Below are 14,798 nucleotides of genomic sequence, written 5' to 3'. Positions count from 1 at the left end.
AGGCTCCGAAGTCTTACCTGAACAGGCAATATCCTTTCAGAAAGCCTTGCTTCTGTTGTTTGTTTGTTTGTGTTTGGTTTGGGTTTGGGTTTAGTCCAATTCTTTTTACATGGTGTGCCTTTGTCTAATTTTCTTTTCTTTCTCCATTTTTTCTCATGACTATATTATTGTCAATACAGTTGGGTAATTCACATTTCAATGGATGTACATAAATTATGAATTAGCACACCAACTACAACCATAATTTATAAATTGAGTTCTGCTAGCTGGCATAATTATTGTAGAAAGGGCATGTCTGTTTACTTTTGAAAGACACAGCCCACATCCACAGAGCTTTTGAGATGGTGGCTGAGAGCATGTCAGCATACTGAAGAATCAAGCCAAGGAAGGAGGCAGAATTCAAAGATGCCAGGAAGGAAGATGCCAGGAAGGAAGATGTGGCCGAGGCAAAAACCTTACTCCCACCTTCTTAGGGTTTGTGGCCCAGGAGGGCCTGAGAATTCAACTGACATGAGAGAGATGAACAGGAGAAAAGGGCACAGATTTATTTCCTTTAAGTTTCATGTGACATGGGGAGCCCTCCTAAGAAAACCAGAGACGACCCAGAGTATACGTGACAGGAAAATGAGCTTGAGTTGTGATTGGTAGAATTTACCTGTGGAATTTTCATGCCCCAAAAGCAACTTCTCTTTTCTCCTGAAATAGATTCTCTCTCTTAGTTAACAATATTTACTCTTCACCTAATCACCCAAGACAGACCCCAGGGAATTACTCTTGACTCCCTCCTCTTTCTCCCTCCCTGCTATAAATCTTACAGAGTTTGCCTTCTGTCATTATTTATGAAATTTCCCCCTACTCCCTATTCCTCTATTCCAGCTTGCATGGCTATAATGAAAGCCCTCATCACTCTTTGCAATACTTCCTGGAGATTTTGACAGGAGGACCCTTCCCTTGGGTGCTGTGCTATAGAGGGACGTGCATATCACAAACACAAACAATTGTTGGAGAGCATGGTGACTGTCACACAGGATGTGGCACTCAGTACTGGCCGTAGTCAACCTGCAATCCCAACATCCACTCTCATGACTAACACTGTTCAAGCCCCAGGGAAATACTTCTCCCTATCTCCTCTCCACATCTCTTTCTTCCAAACAAAAGGCAGTGTTTGAATGTCATGAAAGATGACAGTTGTACCATTGCATATTTAAGAGGAAAACACAGCTTCCTTCACGTTGCCGTTGCCCGGGAATTTAAGTGGTCAGGTATTTAGGTGAAAGGACAGACAAATTAACTAGCTTGATGTTGTGGGCTGAAATGTGTCTCCTTCTAAAATTTATATGTTGAACCCCTAACCCCCAGTATCTCAGAAGGTTACCGTATTTGGAGATAAAATCTTTAAAGAGGTAATTATGTTAAAATGGGGTTATGAGTGGGCCACAATCCAAAACAACTGTTGTCCTTCTAAGAGGAGGACATTTGGACACACACACACACACACACACACACACACACAAGACCATGTGCAGACACAGAAAGAAGACAGCCGTCTGTAAGCTAATGAGAGAGGCCTTAGGAGGAACCGGCAGTACCAATACCTTACTCTTGGTCTCTATCCTCAAGAACTATGAGAAAATAAGTGTTGTTGTTTAAGCCACCCAGTCTGTGGTACTTTATTATGGCAACTCTAGTGAGCCAATATACTTGCCAAGGTTCTTCCTCGCAGAAGCATAAAAAATATCAGCTCTCAGAAATGCCATTTTCTTGCTTCTCTGTGTACAATGTTCCAATATGGTTCCTATAGCACCTTTGGATTCTGGCCCTGGGTCTATACTTTAAAGGACTCTACCCTGGCCCTTTCTTGGCTGTGCCCTTCCTCACAGGCCTCATAATACAGACGGCCTAGATGTGCCTACCTGAAGCCTGTATCTCCTCCCATCCCCAAAGTCTCTGTCCACATAGCTCTGGGCCCATCAGCAGGGACTGAGCTAGCCTCATCCCCAAATCCTTCCTCCTGCAGATGGACTGTGTCCCTGTTATGCACACTCCTAAGCCTGAAAGATGGCCCAGAGCAGCTGTTTGCGGGTGATACAATCAGAGCTATACATGTAGGCTGCTATGTCCATGTGCAAGTGTGCAAGGCCCTCATGGTATAGAAAGGAGCTGGAAGGTGGTAAGAGAAGAGGGTGAAGTGAGGGGCTGGAGGCTGCAGGCTGAGGCCAGCCTTACTTGACCTGCAGTCTTCTGCATGGTTCTCTGAGAAGCCCAGGAGTCCTTGAATCTGAGCTTCCAGGCCCTTAAGAAGGTATATTCATCAAGATCAGAAGATAGGATGTATTTTTTATTTTGTGGTTTGTTAATATGATTTATAACCTTTATATATTTAGACTAATGATGCATAGGTCTTCATATCTTGCTTCAAATTCCACAAATATTAAGAGTAGGCTTGGTGGTTCTGGAGGGACTCACCAATTAGAGCAGTATTTGCCCCTGCCGCACATGGAGATGGAAAACATTTTTTTACTACTCTTGACTTCATATATATATATATATATATACACACACACACACACACACACATATATGTGCATGTATGTTTAGATATAATGTGTGAAGCACAGTATCAATTTTAATATTAGCAATGAGGTGGATATTAAAATTAAAGTTGCCAATAGTTGTGTTTTTATAAAATGTAATATGCTTTCATTAAATTTTTGAAAACTCAACAAAAAATTTGACTTGTCTAAAGAAGTTCGGTTTTAATTCTTATTGTCCTTTGTGTGTTTTTTTTAATTTTCATAGATTATTTTAAATAATTCAAAGTAAAATGTACACACATTTATTTTCTTTACTGTAACTTATAATTTTGACAAAAACATAAAGTTTTTGCATATTTTGATTGTAATTACATTTTCTGTTTTATTTCTTTAGAGTAAGTAAAAATTTGGGTTCTGATAGAAATAGAAAATGCAACATCGAAGTACAGAAAAGATATAAGAAGAATAAACTGATAAACAAAATAGAAACAGAGACATGGATACATGGAACAGACTGAGAGCTGTCAGAGGGAGGGGGAGCAGAAACTGGATGGAAGAAAGTGAAAAGATTAGCCAAAACATATATGCATGACACACAGACACAGACAGCATTGTGGTGATAGCCAGAGGGAAAGGGGGGTGGGAGCTGGGTGGAGGTGGGCAAAGGGGTGGAAAATGGGGATGGAAAGAGACTTTGAGTGGGGTGATGGGAGCTCAACACAGTGTGCAGATGATGTTTTATTGAATTGTACACTCAAAACCGGTATGGTTTTGCAAACCAATATCACCCCAATAAATTTAATATTTTTGAAAAAGAAAGATTAAAAGTGAGACTAAAAGCCTTGAATTTGGTGAGAGAAAAAAGAAAAGAAATAGAAAATCTTCAAGAAGGAAGTCTGCATAGATTTTTAAAAACTAGAAACAGTAAAAGTGAACAGGTTTTTATTGAGCATGTCCCACATAAAATTTTTTAATATGGCATTACAAATTACTTAATTAGGATTTAATTATTGATCATATCAATAAAAATGAGTGAGGAAATTATTTTTATCAAATCTACAACTTTTGAAGAGGTCGTATGAAATCCCCTCAAATTCACATTCGTAACTAAATGAATCGCTAATTACTCATTGGAACAGTGTTACAGAACAGAGTTCATCTACCTGGCACTAGCAGAGCCACCCAGGAGAATGGGAAGCTAATGCCCCAAAGCCCCAACTTCCTGATCCAGGGTTCAGGTGGGTTTTTAAGGGTATGAGGGGCAGGTATGAAGAATTGCTATTGGGGGAGTTTTAATTGGAGGACCTTGGAGATTGGTCATTTATGTGAGGGGCATCAACACAGGATTTTCCTGGACAACAAACCCTCTGCTTTTGAGAGGGTTCTTCTGTCCAAGTTATGCTTATGTCCTGGTCCTTTGGTTGGGGGATGAGGGGGGAGAAAGGGCACAGCTAGACTTTAGTTCCAGGTGCAACTGGAGGTCAAAGTTCTCTCCCCTGCACATGCTTCAGTTGCATGACTTGCAGTTTTAATCTGTTGTCTCTGAAAAGCAACTCAGTATCTCCTTAAACAGCACAGGACCATGTTGAGCTGGTTCTGTAGTTAACAACCATAGAAAATATCTGTAGTCCTTCCTGACATTTGTCTTAGTGCCCTGCATCATCCACCAGACGGCTGTCCCCACTTTCCTTCCTTTCAACATGTTCTACGTGCTGCTGCTAGAATGGGCTATCTCACCTCTGTCATCTGAAAAACGCTTTAGCAACCTGTAACCATGTCAAGCGGAGTTGCCCAAGAGCACATACCATGTGCAGTTTATTACACAAGGAGAGATGAAAAGTTCTGTGGCTACACAATTTTGAGAAATAATAGGTACTACCATTTTATTTCTAGAAGACTTTTCAAAGACTTTCTTTCATAAGTCAATCCCCTGTCTGAATAGCCAAAAGGGAAATATATAAGCAATCTCCCAGCTGTTTCCACTGAGCACTTCACAGGACTGGTGCTCTTGGGAAAGTTAGTTGAAGGCTTCATTCCCCAGTGTGGCAGCCACTAGCCAAACGTGGCTGTTGAGAATTTGAAATGTGGCTAGTTTGATTTAAGAAACATTGTAAGTATCAAACACACTATTTCAAGGATTTAGTACAAAAAAAGAGAATGTAAGTATCTCAATAATTTTTGTATTGAACACATTTTGAAGCAATAATATTTTGGATATATTGGGCTAAATAAAGTATGTTGCTAAAATTAAATTTACCTAGCTCTCTTTACTTTTACAAATTTACTTTTCAAACACAGTGGCATAAAGTATTATATTAGTCTCAAGTGTACAGCATAGTGGTTACACATTTTTATAACTTATGAAGCGACCTTCCCATATGTCTAGACCCACCTGACACCATACATAGTTATTACAATGTTATTGACTCTATTCCCTGTGCTGTACTTTGTATCCCTGTGACTGTTTTGCAGCTGCCCATTGGTACTTCTTAATCCCTTCACCTTTTTCATGAATCCCTCGCCCCCCTCTTACCTGTGACCATCAATTTGTTCTTTGTATCTATGAGTTTTGTTTACTCATTTTGGTTTTTAGATTCCACATATAAGTGAGATCATATGGTATTTGTCTTTCTTGGTCTAACTTATTTCACTTAGCGTAATGCCCTCTAGGTCCATCCATGTTGTCACAAATAGTAAAATTTCATTTTTTTTATGGCCAAGAAATATTACATTGTATATATGTACTACATCTTCTTTATCCAGTCTTCTATCAATGGACACTTAGGTTGCTTCCATATCTTGGCTATTGTAAATAATACTGCAATGAAAGTAAGACTGCATTGCATATCTCTTTTTGAATTAGTGTTTTAGATTTCTTCAGATAAATACCCAGAAAAGGTATTTCTTCTTTCCTGGACCCTTCAATTTATACAGGACAAGATAAATTAAAAGTACATACAAGTATCTGAAGCACCATCGTAAAAAACATACCTATTGAACACCTCCCTCACTCCATTGGCGAAGAGCTATGCTAGGTGCCCTGGGAAATACAAAAATCCATTTCTCAACACTTTACAATTTAGTGTCCATGGCAGAAGAGATGCATGCAAAGATAAATGTAGAAGAATGAATGCTCTACATCCCCATGACACGTCTGCTTTTTAATGAGTTGACCTAGGCAACGTGAAGGCCAACTCTCCTGAACCTTTCTCACGTCCACTTTTTTGCAGCTCTAGGAAAGACAAACTAAGATACCATGGTGAAATCTATACAACTATCATTGTGAAGAACAGACCCAGATCCAAGAAGAAGAAAAAAAAACAGTTTAATAGTCCTGAGGATTGAACCCTTCCCTCTTAACACTTCTGCAAGTTTTTCCTGCTACTGATGAAAAGTCCAGTCTGAGGATGGCTGAAGGCAGGAAGTGCAGTGGTCTTGGTGGACGGAGTAGCGGGACATGAGGCAGAGTTTAGATTCCTATGCCAGGCAGAGTCTGGCTCATCCTGAAAGTGAAGGAGCAACAAAAATCTCTGAGCAGGAAAGAAACAGAATATACTTAGAGGATAATATCTATAGGAAGTGTGGAGTAGAACAACTCATTAGCTCTGCATCAACTATATTGTCTTAAATGAGCTGTTATGGCCTGGCCTGGGGACCTCTTCACTATTTACAACATTGTTTCTATTGAAAAATGTATTTTTAATGTCAAACAGCCTACAGGCAAACTTTTGGGAAGCAACTTGTTCATAAAATGAGCTTCTCCCCGCAGCATATGGGGTCATGAACCTCTGGATTCTTGTTAAAAAGTACAATCTCTTAAGTATTGAGAAGGACAAGCAAAGCAACATTGTCTTATTTCTGAAGAGAACAAAAGGTCAGTCAGAAATCTTTTCCTAAAGTGAGTGTTACTTTGATTCATTTTTCATGTGTCACCCTCAAATGGTGAAATTGGCATGGTACCTTCATTCTGAAGCTATTCATGCAGCGTGTATTGATTAGAGCCTATGTGCCAGGCATTATGCTAAATTCTTCATTCATGTTATTTGACTTATCCTTTACAATCCTCTAAGATAGGTATTACCATCCCTCTTCAGGTGAGGACATTGAAGCTCAGAAGGTTAGCTGAGCCCAAAGCCAGGGCATTCAACCACTGTCCTCTGTGTGCTCTGTGGGTCAATCCACCCTTAACCCACTTTTGTTTAGTCTCCAGCTCTTAAAAACAAGTCCCACTTAATTCAGTGACTGGCTCAGGCAACTGTGTTTAATCTGTGCTACTTTTCCAAATGGCTGCCACCCCTTCCACAGGAATCTTGTTCAAACACTCAAACATGACAACATTTTCTGCATGCTTTTCAAGTGTATCATTTTACATATTCAAAATTTCACAACAGCACTTAGCAGTAAGCAAACATTAACATCCTTTCATTGTGGATTGGTTAACTGAGCTAGAAAGAAGATGGATGTCAGGTTCTGGATGCAGCAGAGGTGAGAGGGGCCTCAGCAACACCAATAAATGCGGATGGACTCATGAGTGCACAGGAAGAAATCTACCTGCAGTGGCAGCCGGGACTTTGGGATCTAAGGGTAATTTCTCGGCTAATGAATTTGATTCCTTCCTCCTCTTCTTACTACTGAATCACAAGCATAAACAATTGCATTCATGAGTCCTCAGAGACTTACAGTCTCTTGCTGGGTGTCCTTTGGTGACAAATATCAGAATCATCAACAATGTGTTTTCTAGGTCAGAACAACACCCCATGTCCAATTAGTCCCAATTAAGGAATTCCATCCTGTTCAACTCTGGACCATGCAATGGCTCCATCAAGGCACATAAGGGACCTTGCAGAGGAAATGGATGGGGTGGAATGCTGAATCAAGCACTCCGTACGTCCTTAGGTCCCTCTTTTGAGGTGCAGCCCTTCTAGCTAACCTGCACAAAGCCACCAGGCTGTGGAAGCTCTGTCTAGAGATGTCTTCACTATATCACAACATCACAACCTGTCAGTAAAAGGCAAAAAGAAACAACCAAAATTCTACTGAACCACAGGTATGAAACTAGAAGTGTCCCCAGATGCCTTGCTCTGTAGCACTTTTCACACGTATTTTTTAAAAATGTATTGTCCTTGTACAACATTTCCTTGGTGGTTCCAAATTGATGTTTGACTACAGGTATGTACGTAAATATAATGCTTATAAACACACACACAACACAACAGTCACCATTTGTCAGACTCTGTTCTAAGTGCTGTAAACACATTTTTCCAGGGAAACCTCATAACCACACAGTGGCACATGGGTGGTGCCCCATCTTCATCTTACACATGAGGCAACTGAGGCAGAGGCGAGTTGTCAAGGGCAGTTGGGAAGTAGGGAGGCAAGGCTTGAGCCCGCCTCATTCTTAACTATCATACTCTACTGATGGCAGCTCCTGTATTGTGAAAAAGACTAGCTCTTTGATAAAATCTCTGCTGCGAAGAAGTTTGGCCTTCTGAGTTCAGCTTTCTTACTGACCGAATTAAATTACTTCTTTAATCCAGGTTATCTTGTGCAAGCTGCCTCATATGAAGTAGACAACGGCAGGGTAAGTGATTCCTGGAAAACACCTTTGCTCAAATTATCTATATATCTTGGGCTGATGTCCAAAATGCCACCATTATAACCTCAGTCCTCTGTGGTGATACTTTCCCTCCCCACCCTTTCCTGACTCTGTGCCCTTAAACTCTCAGCCTCTGTGTTCACATTTTCAAAATGAAAACAGTAATTCCTGGCTCATCACATTGCATTCAATGAGATAATCATTTCAGTGGTTAATACATGGTATTTCTAGAGACACCAACACCTCCAAAGAACTGAATATTTGCTCAAAGGAGAGGCTTTGCTCACAGAGGCTAAGCAAGAAGCTGAGGCTGGGTTCCTTCTGCAGAGGATGAGAGAAGACAGCAGACCCAGTCAGACACGGTGGAAAGGGGAGAGAGTTTCCTGACAAGAAATCCTGGGCTTTCCACCATCTGGGTCCAATGTCATCTAGCCTTTGAGTAGAAGAAAATGACTGGCTTTGAGGGCATCACATGTAAGATTTCATCTGGTGAGGAATCTACTTCCCCTCCAAACTGGAAAGGGCAACCTAAAATTGGGTCAGATGCCCATATTTATAAATTAGGGACTCACCCCAGAATGCCTCCTTTTCCAGTGGGTTAGTGTGAGCCAAGACCAGCACTGAGGTTTCCAATTTCATCACGGCCCCGGCCCTCTCCACACCACATCACTGGTACAAGGCCCTGTGAAAGTGGGGGTTTGGTGAAAATGGGGTCATGGCGAGCTGTATCCATCCCATCTGCTTTCCCTACTCAGCAGCAAACTAGCCAGGCAGCTTGCAAGGTGAAGCTAAAGGTTACACAGGCAGTGTAACAGAAAACACAAACCTTGGAAAGAAAGGAGAGAGCAGGTGACAGCAGGTGCGGGGAAATTAAGGGCACCACCGAGCCCCTGAACACATAATGATCATGTAGGCGTCTGCTTTATCTCTGCTAGGGAACACTGATAAATTATTAATACGATGCTCTGTGCAAATGGTGATGGAAAAGAGATCTATTTTTGCCTAACGAACTTAAGCAAGGGGCTTTTGCTTTCCAGTCTGAATTTTAAAAATATATTAAAAGCAAATATGTAAGTGGTACTTTATAAAGAAGGCAAAGGAACAGAGGTTGTATCAGAGCAAATGCCTCTGAGTAAAGTGAACTTTGAAAAGTGTTGTTCTTAATATTTAGCCCTACACCCCTAATCAACTTCAATCCTGGAAGATAAGTTTTACATTTTAAGACTAGAGATAGTTCATTCAATGAGTCTCTTTATTTTTAGAATAATGGGTTTCTATTCTTAGATTCTCTGACCTGGACTTAAAGGGACAGACAATATTAGATTCATTTCATCTAGTGTTGTTTTTTTCCCAGTGTTTGTAATTTAATGCTATTTTTATTCTATATGTGTTTTATTTTGTCCATTATTTTTTAATGGTCAACAACAAAAATTTACATTTCAGATCCTGGCTTTTTAAGAGAAATTAGATCGGGAGTTTGGGGCACACACTCCTAGACAGCAATGAATCAACTGTAGTCAAGAGAACCTGCCTGACTTCCTGGGAGTTGTGCCAGGGAAGGTAGCAGTGGGAGGAGAGGGAGGTTCGGGTGTTTCCTCCGCCAGCTTCCTTCCTGCCAGGTCGCTGTGGGTTGGCCACTTCTCACACAGAAGCCCACAGCTCCTGTCAGGCAACCTTCTCCAAACAGCTATACTCTGTGGGTTCCAGTGTTGGGGCCCCACTCTTACTAGCACCAGGGTGCTACACCGTCCTGTGTGGTTTCCTAAGACTCTGCCCACACTTGGTTGACTCTCCTGAAAATACCTGGTGGGACTGCGGAACTTCTTTTCTACCAGGACCCTGAGTGATAGTCATGTGAGCACCTGGCTACATACTTAGACGCTCAGCAGATGGTGATGCTGTTCCCTGACTCTGTAATCATGGTCAGCTTTCTGCAGTGTGTTAGGTGGCCCTGTTTCTTGCTCAGAAGGGGAAATAACCTGAAAAAATGTGATTCTGCATCTATAGCTACAAAGTGGTTTGGAAGGGAAATGCATGAATGAGTTCAGTCAAATACCCACTATATAAAGACCACTTTCATCAGGCTAGACATGACCTCATAAACTGAAACAGAATCTGGGAAATCAGAAGCCCTGGGACCATGAATCAGGTTGGCTTCCTGGGGGATGTGTGCATCCTGGGAGAGGAAAATGTACTCTAACCATCAGGTAGTAGGCTTGTGGTGGTCCTCAAGGTGCTGATTTGAGTATCCCCTGGGAACAAGTTAGAAGTGCAAACTCCCTGGACTACATGCCTGGCCTGCAGAACCAGAAAGTCAAAGTTGGAGCCCAGTAATCTGTGTTTTAACAAAACCTCCAGGGGATTCTGATGCACGTTGGAAGTTTCAGAACCAATGGACCTGGATAGTTACTAGAAGTAAGCGAAGCCAACAGGAAGGAGTCTTGGTAAGCAGTTGGCCTAGCCAGCAGTAAAGAATTGAGGAGCAGGTGAATTCAGAAACAAGGAAGCATGCTTGGGGAGTTCTGTCATTAGGGAGTGGGAATTGTACCCCAATATCACAGGGGCTGAGGTTGAAGTGAATTAGAAACCAGAGGACTGCACTGAAAATAAGAAGTGTGGGACCCTTGTGAGAAGTGGGACCCTCAGTAGCCTGGTTCTACCTTTAGCTTAAAAGAGCCACAAACCCTGTAACCAACACTGGACTCAAGATGAGGACTTGGGAAGCATGGGAAGTGACTCAGTGCTTCGGACTTGAGTTTTGACCAGGGCTTAAGAAGTCCCTCCTGCTTCAGAGCCACAATTAGTCTGTTTCTTCTCGTGACAACTCAAAGTTTTGCTTGTGGGAAGGGAGTGAATACAACAACTCCAGGCAGGACCTGACCACCACTCCTTCATGCCAGCCACTTGCTGGCCAGCTGGTTTTCTGTTTCAGTTCATCACTTTTCAAACTGACTTATGTATGTAGACTTGTGGTTTTGGGGCATCGGTATGTGGCAGGATACTTTGTGGAGATATTACTCTGTGTGTGTTCTCTGTGTTTGCTCCTTGCTTTGTTCCTAGGAATCATCCAGGCTCCTGGATGTCCTTGCTGTTGTGGGGCTGAGCAGAAGCAACATCTCTGTCTGACATCTGGGAAAGCTGATGTTTATTGAAGGGCAGGGAGAGAGGGCAGAGAAGGCAGGGAGTCGGTCATGGGCAGTGGTTTAAGCAGTGAGATGGGAGGGAGAGAATGTGGCCAAGTTAGGGAAACCCACAGCAGTGCCAGGAGGTGTCAGAACCCTGAGGGGAAGGCCCAACGTGCACAGAGCAACCACTACACCTTAAAGCCTTGGGGTTCTTGGCCTTTAAGAGAATTGTTTGCCCCCCAAATATGAACAGGAAACAAAGCTCTGGACCTGAGAGGCACTTTATTCCAAGGCAGTAGAAGGCTCACATAAACCAGAGGCTTCTCCTGGGCATAATAATCACCTGTTGGAGCTCAGACATCCACACCATAGCAGAGGTAGGACTCCACTCAGAAACACTGGAAAAGATGAAGCAATATCCTCAGTGTTCTCTTCATACCTGCACTAGGGCCTTTTCCTTGCAAGTAAGCATAATAGAAACTATGTTTCTAAAAATAAGTAATCCTAGTTCTTTAAGGCCCAGCAACTCATGTCCCTAGGAGAAAAGCTGGGAAAAATTTTTCTGTCACTCCCAGAACCCATAATTTCTCTCCCTGCCCTTTATTATGAAAAAATTTTATAGCTGGTAAAAACTAAAGTAGATCCATCAATTTCACAGCGCATACAAACCATTAGTCAATGACACAATATCCTGATGAATCATGCTACTACCCTGTCTGCATGAGAAATTTTTCCTCAAAGTGAGTTTTCATCGTGTACTCTTGCAAACGTAACTGCTAAATTGGGTGAGTCAGTTGTGAACATGCCACTTTGCTGCCAGATGTTAATCTGCACCTCCCTCCCTCCATGGACATTTGATATAATCTAAATGCAGTCACCATCCGGCTTGTGGTTGCATCATCTTTATGTAATAATATTTATTTCCATAGAAGAGATCATAATAATACACTGTCACCCCAGAGGTTACTTCTACAGCTTGTTAGGATCCATGAACCTTCAGCCTAAACGGGTGGGAACATATGATCTGTAACAGCGGTTGGCAAGCTGGAGCCAGAGGGTCAAACCTGTCCCACCACCTGTTTTCGCACAGCCATGAGCTAAGAATGGTTTTTACATTTTTTTAAGTGTTGGAAAAAGATTTTTTAAAAAAAATTTGTGAACATTAAAATTATATGAAAATAAAATGTCAGTGTCCATAAAAAGTGTTATTGGCACCACCCACCTTCATTTGCTTCTATGTTTATTGCCTGTGGCAGTCTTTGCAGTGCAACAGCAGATCTAAGCAGTTGGGACAGAGATCACATGGCCCGCAAAACCAAAAATACTCTATGGCTCTTTATAAAATTTTTTTTAATCAACTCCTGATCTATAAATTTGGAGTTTTCATCCTTTAAAGTTTCTGAATGAGAACAATATAACAATGGGAAGTTTAATAAAGAACTTGGAAGAGTTGACATTTTATTTAAGCAAGCACAACAGAGTTTGTGCATATAAGGTCATCATGTAAATAGGTGCAGCAAAGGAGATTCCTCCCTTCTGGATTGTTAATATTTGGTATATTTCCAATAGTATAGTGGTTACCAGAGGGAAAGGGAGTAGGCGGAGGCAGTTGAGGGTAAAGGGGTCAAATATATGGTGATGGAAAGAGACTTGACTTTGGGTGCTGAACACAATGCAATGTATAGATGATGTATCATAGAATTGTACATTTGAAACCTATACAATCTTATTAACCAATGTCACCCCAATAATTAAATTTAAAAATATTTAGTGTACTTTCTTTTTTTAAAATCTGTATACATATTTCTTACCTAACTGGTATTATACCATAACATGTAGGTAAATGTAGACTCTATAAGTATAATAGTATATCCATCTTTTAGTCATTTAATTACATGAATGGTTTTTATGTCAGTAAAAACCCTTTGAACACATGACTAAATGGTTGTATACATGAGAAGAATCATCTTACATTCTCTATTAAGACAATTTCTATAAAAGACTAATCAGGACATCTCTTCCTTGGAGTAGAAACCACAAACGAGGGCCTACAGAGGTCAGACAAGTAATGAAAGTGTGAGAAGGGTGTCAACTGAAATAAAAATGTTCTCTTCCACATTCTCCTGAAATGCATGGCCTTCTCAGTGTATATATCATTTCTTTACTTTTTATGGAGATGTATAAAAAATTCATGTTTTTCAGTTATAAGAAAAGCAACAGCACAAGAAAGATGATAAATGGCAACTGAAAATTGAGCTCAGTAACGGTTAAGACAAAAGGGAGTGATAGAAATTGTAGCAAAATGGACACTATATTACTCAGCACCTATGCCATGTGGCAACATCTAGCATTTCTAGGTTATGCAGCATTATCAAGAGTATTATCAAAAAAGTTGGACATGTTCAGTTTTGTAAAATTTCCGTGTTTTTAATTGCAACAATTTTTTTTTAAAATATATTTTTATTGATTTCAGAGAGAGGAAAGGAGAGGGAGAGAGAGAGATAGAAACGTCAATGATGAGAGAGTCATTGATCGGCTGCAGCCCCCAACACGGGCATGTGCCCCGACCGGGAATCGAACCCTGATCGCCTGGATCCTAGGTCGACGCTCAACCACTGAGCCACGCCCGGCCGGGCTAAATGCAACAATTTTTTTAATTAGACACCATATTGGCTAAATCTATGAAACAACAATTTGCAGTTTCTTGTGATGCTTGGCAGCTCCAAGGTCCAGACCACAAGCCACCAGATAGATCTCTATGTTTAAGGACCCATTAGCTTGGTCAATCAGCCAGATTTTCCCAAGACTGTCCTTATTGTAGCACTGAATGTCCCATGGTTCAGGAAAGTACCTGAGTCCTGGGCAACTCTGGAAGGTTAGTCACCCCCAATCGACATTCACCTGACTGTAATTTGTGTGTGTTTTTAAATTTGTTCTACACACACACACACACACACACACACACACACGAGGCTATTTATTTTCAAACTTATGATAAATTATTGGCTTTGGGGATTTTTTTTCTTCTTATTTTACTTTCTGCTTAGCAGCTTTGGTTTCTGATAAACAGATCAGAATGTTGAAAGATTTGGATTGGTCACAGATGTTACATTCCATTTCTGGATGCATTCATCAGCTATACCTGCAAGTCACATTCACTAGCAAAACCAATAAAGAAACTCTATCACACATGGAGAAATTGACACCAGACACAGATAGCATTCTCTTAGTAAATAATCTCTCCTAGGTCAGGCACTGAAATAGAAAAAAAAATTGCAAGAGTAGTAGAATTGCTTAACATCTATTCTATCTATTATAGGTGGAGCTGAATTAGGGTACTAAACAGTTTAAAAAGGGTGGCTTCATTGCATGGAGCCAGTGAAATGGTTGGAGAAGTAAGAGAATCTATCTTTCTTCTTATAAGGAGGTGCCCTTGTTCAATAATGGTTCTACCCCCTACCAATCAGTTTTGTAATGAATGCTAGGAATTACCTAGCTCTATATCCACTCCAGGTCCCTTTAAGAGTGCTGAGGCTAAAAGGT

This window comes from Miniopterus schreibersii, assembly GCF_964146895.1.
Source record: "Miniopterus schreibersii genome assembly, chromosome: 6".
Classification (NCBI taxonomy): Eukaryota; Metazoa; Chordata; class Mammalia; order Chiroptera; family Miniopteridae; genus Miniopterus; species Miniopterus schreibersii.
Note: the sequence above shows the minus strand (reverse complement) of the source record.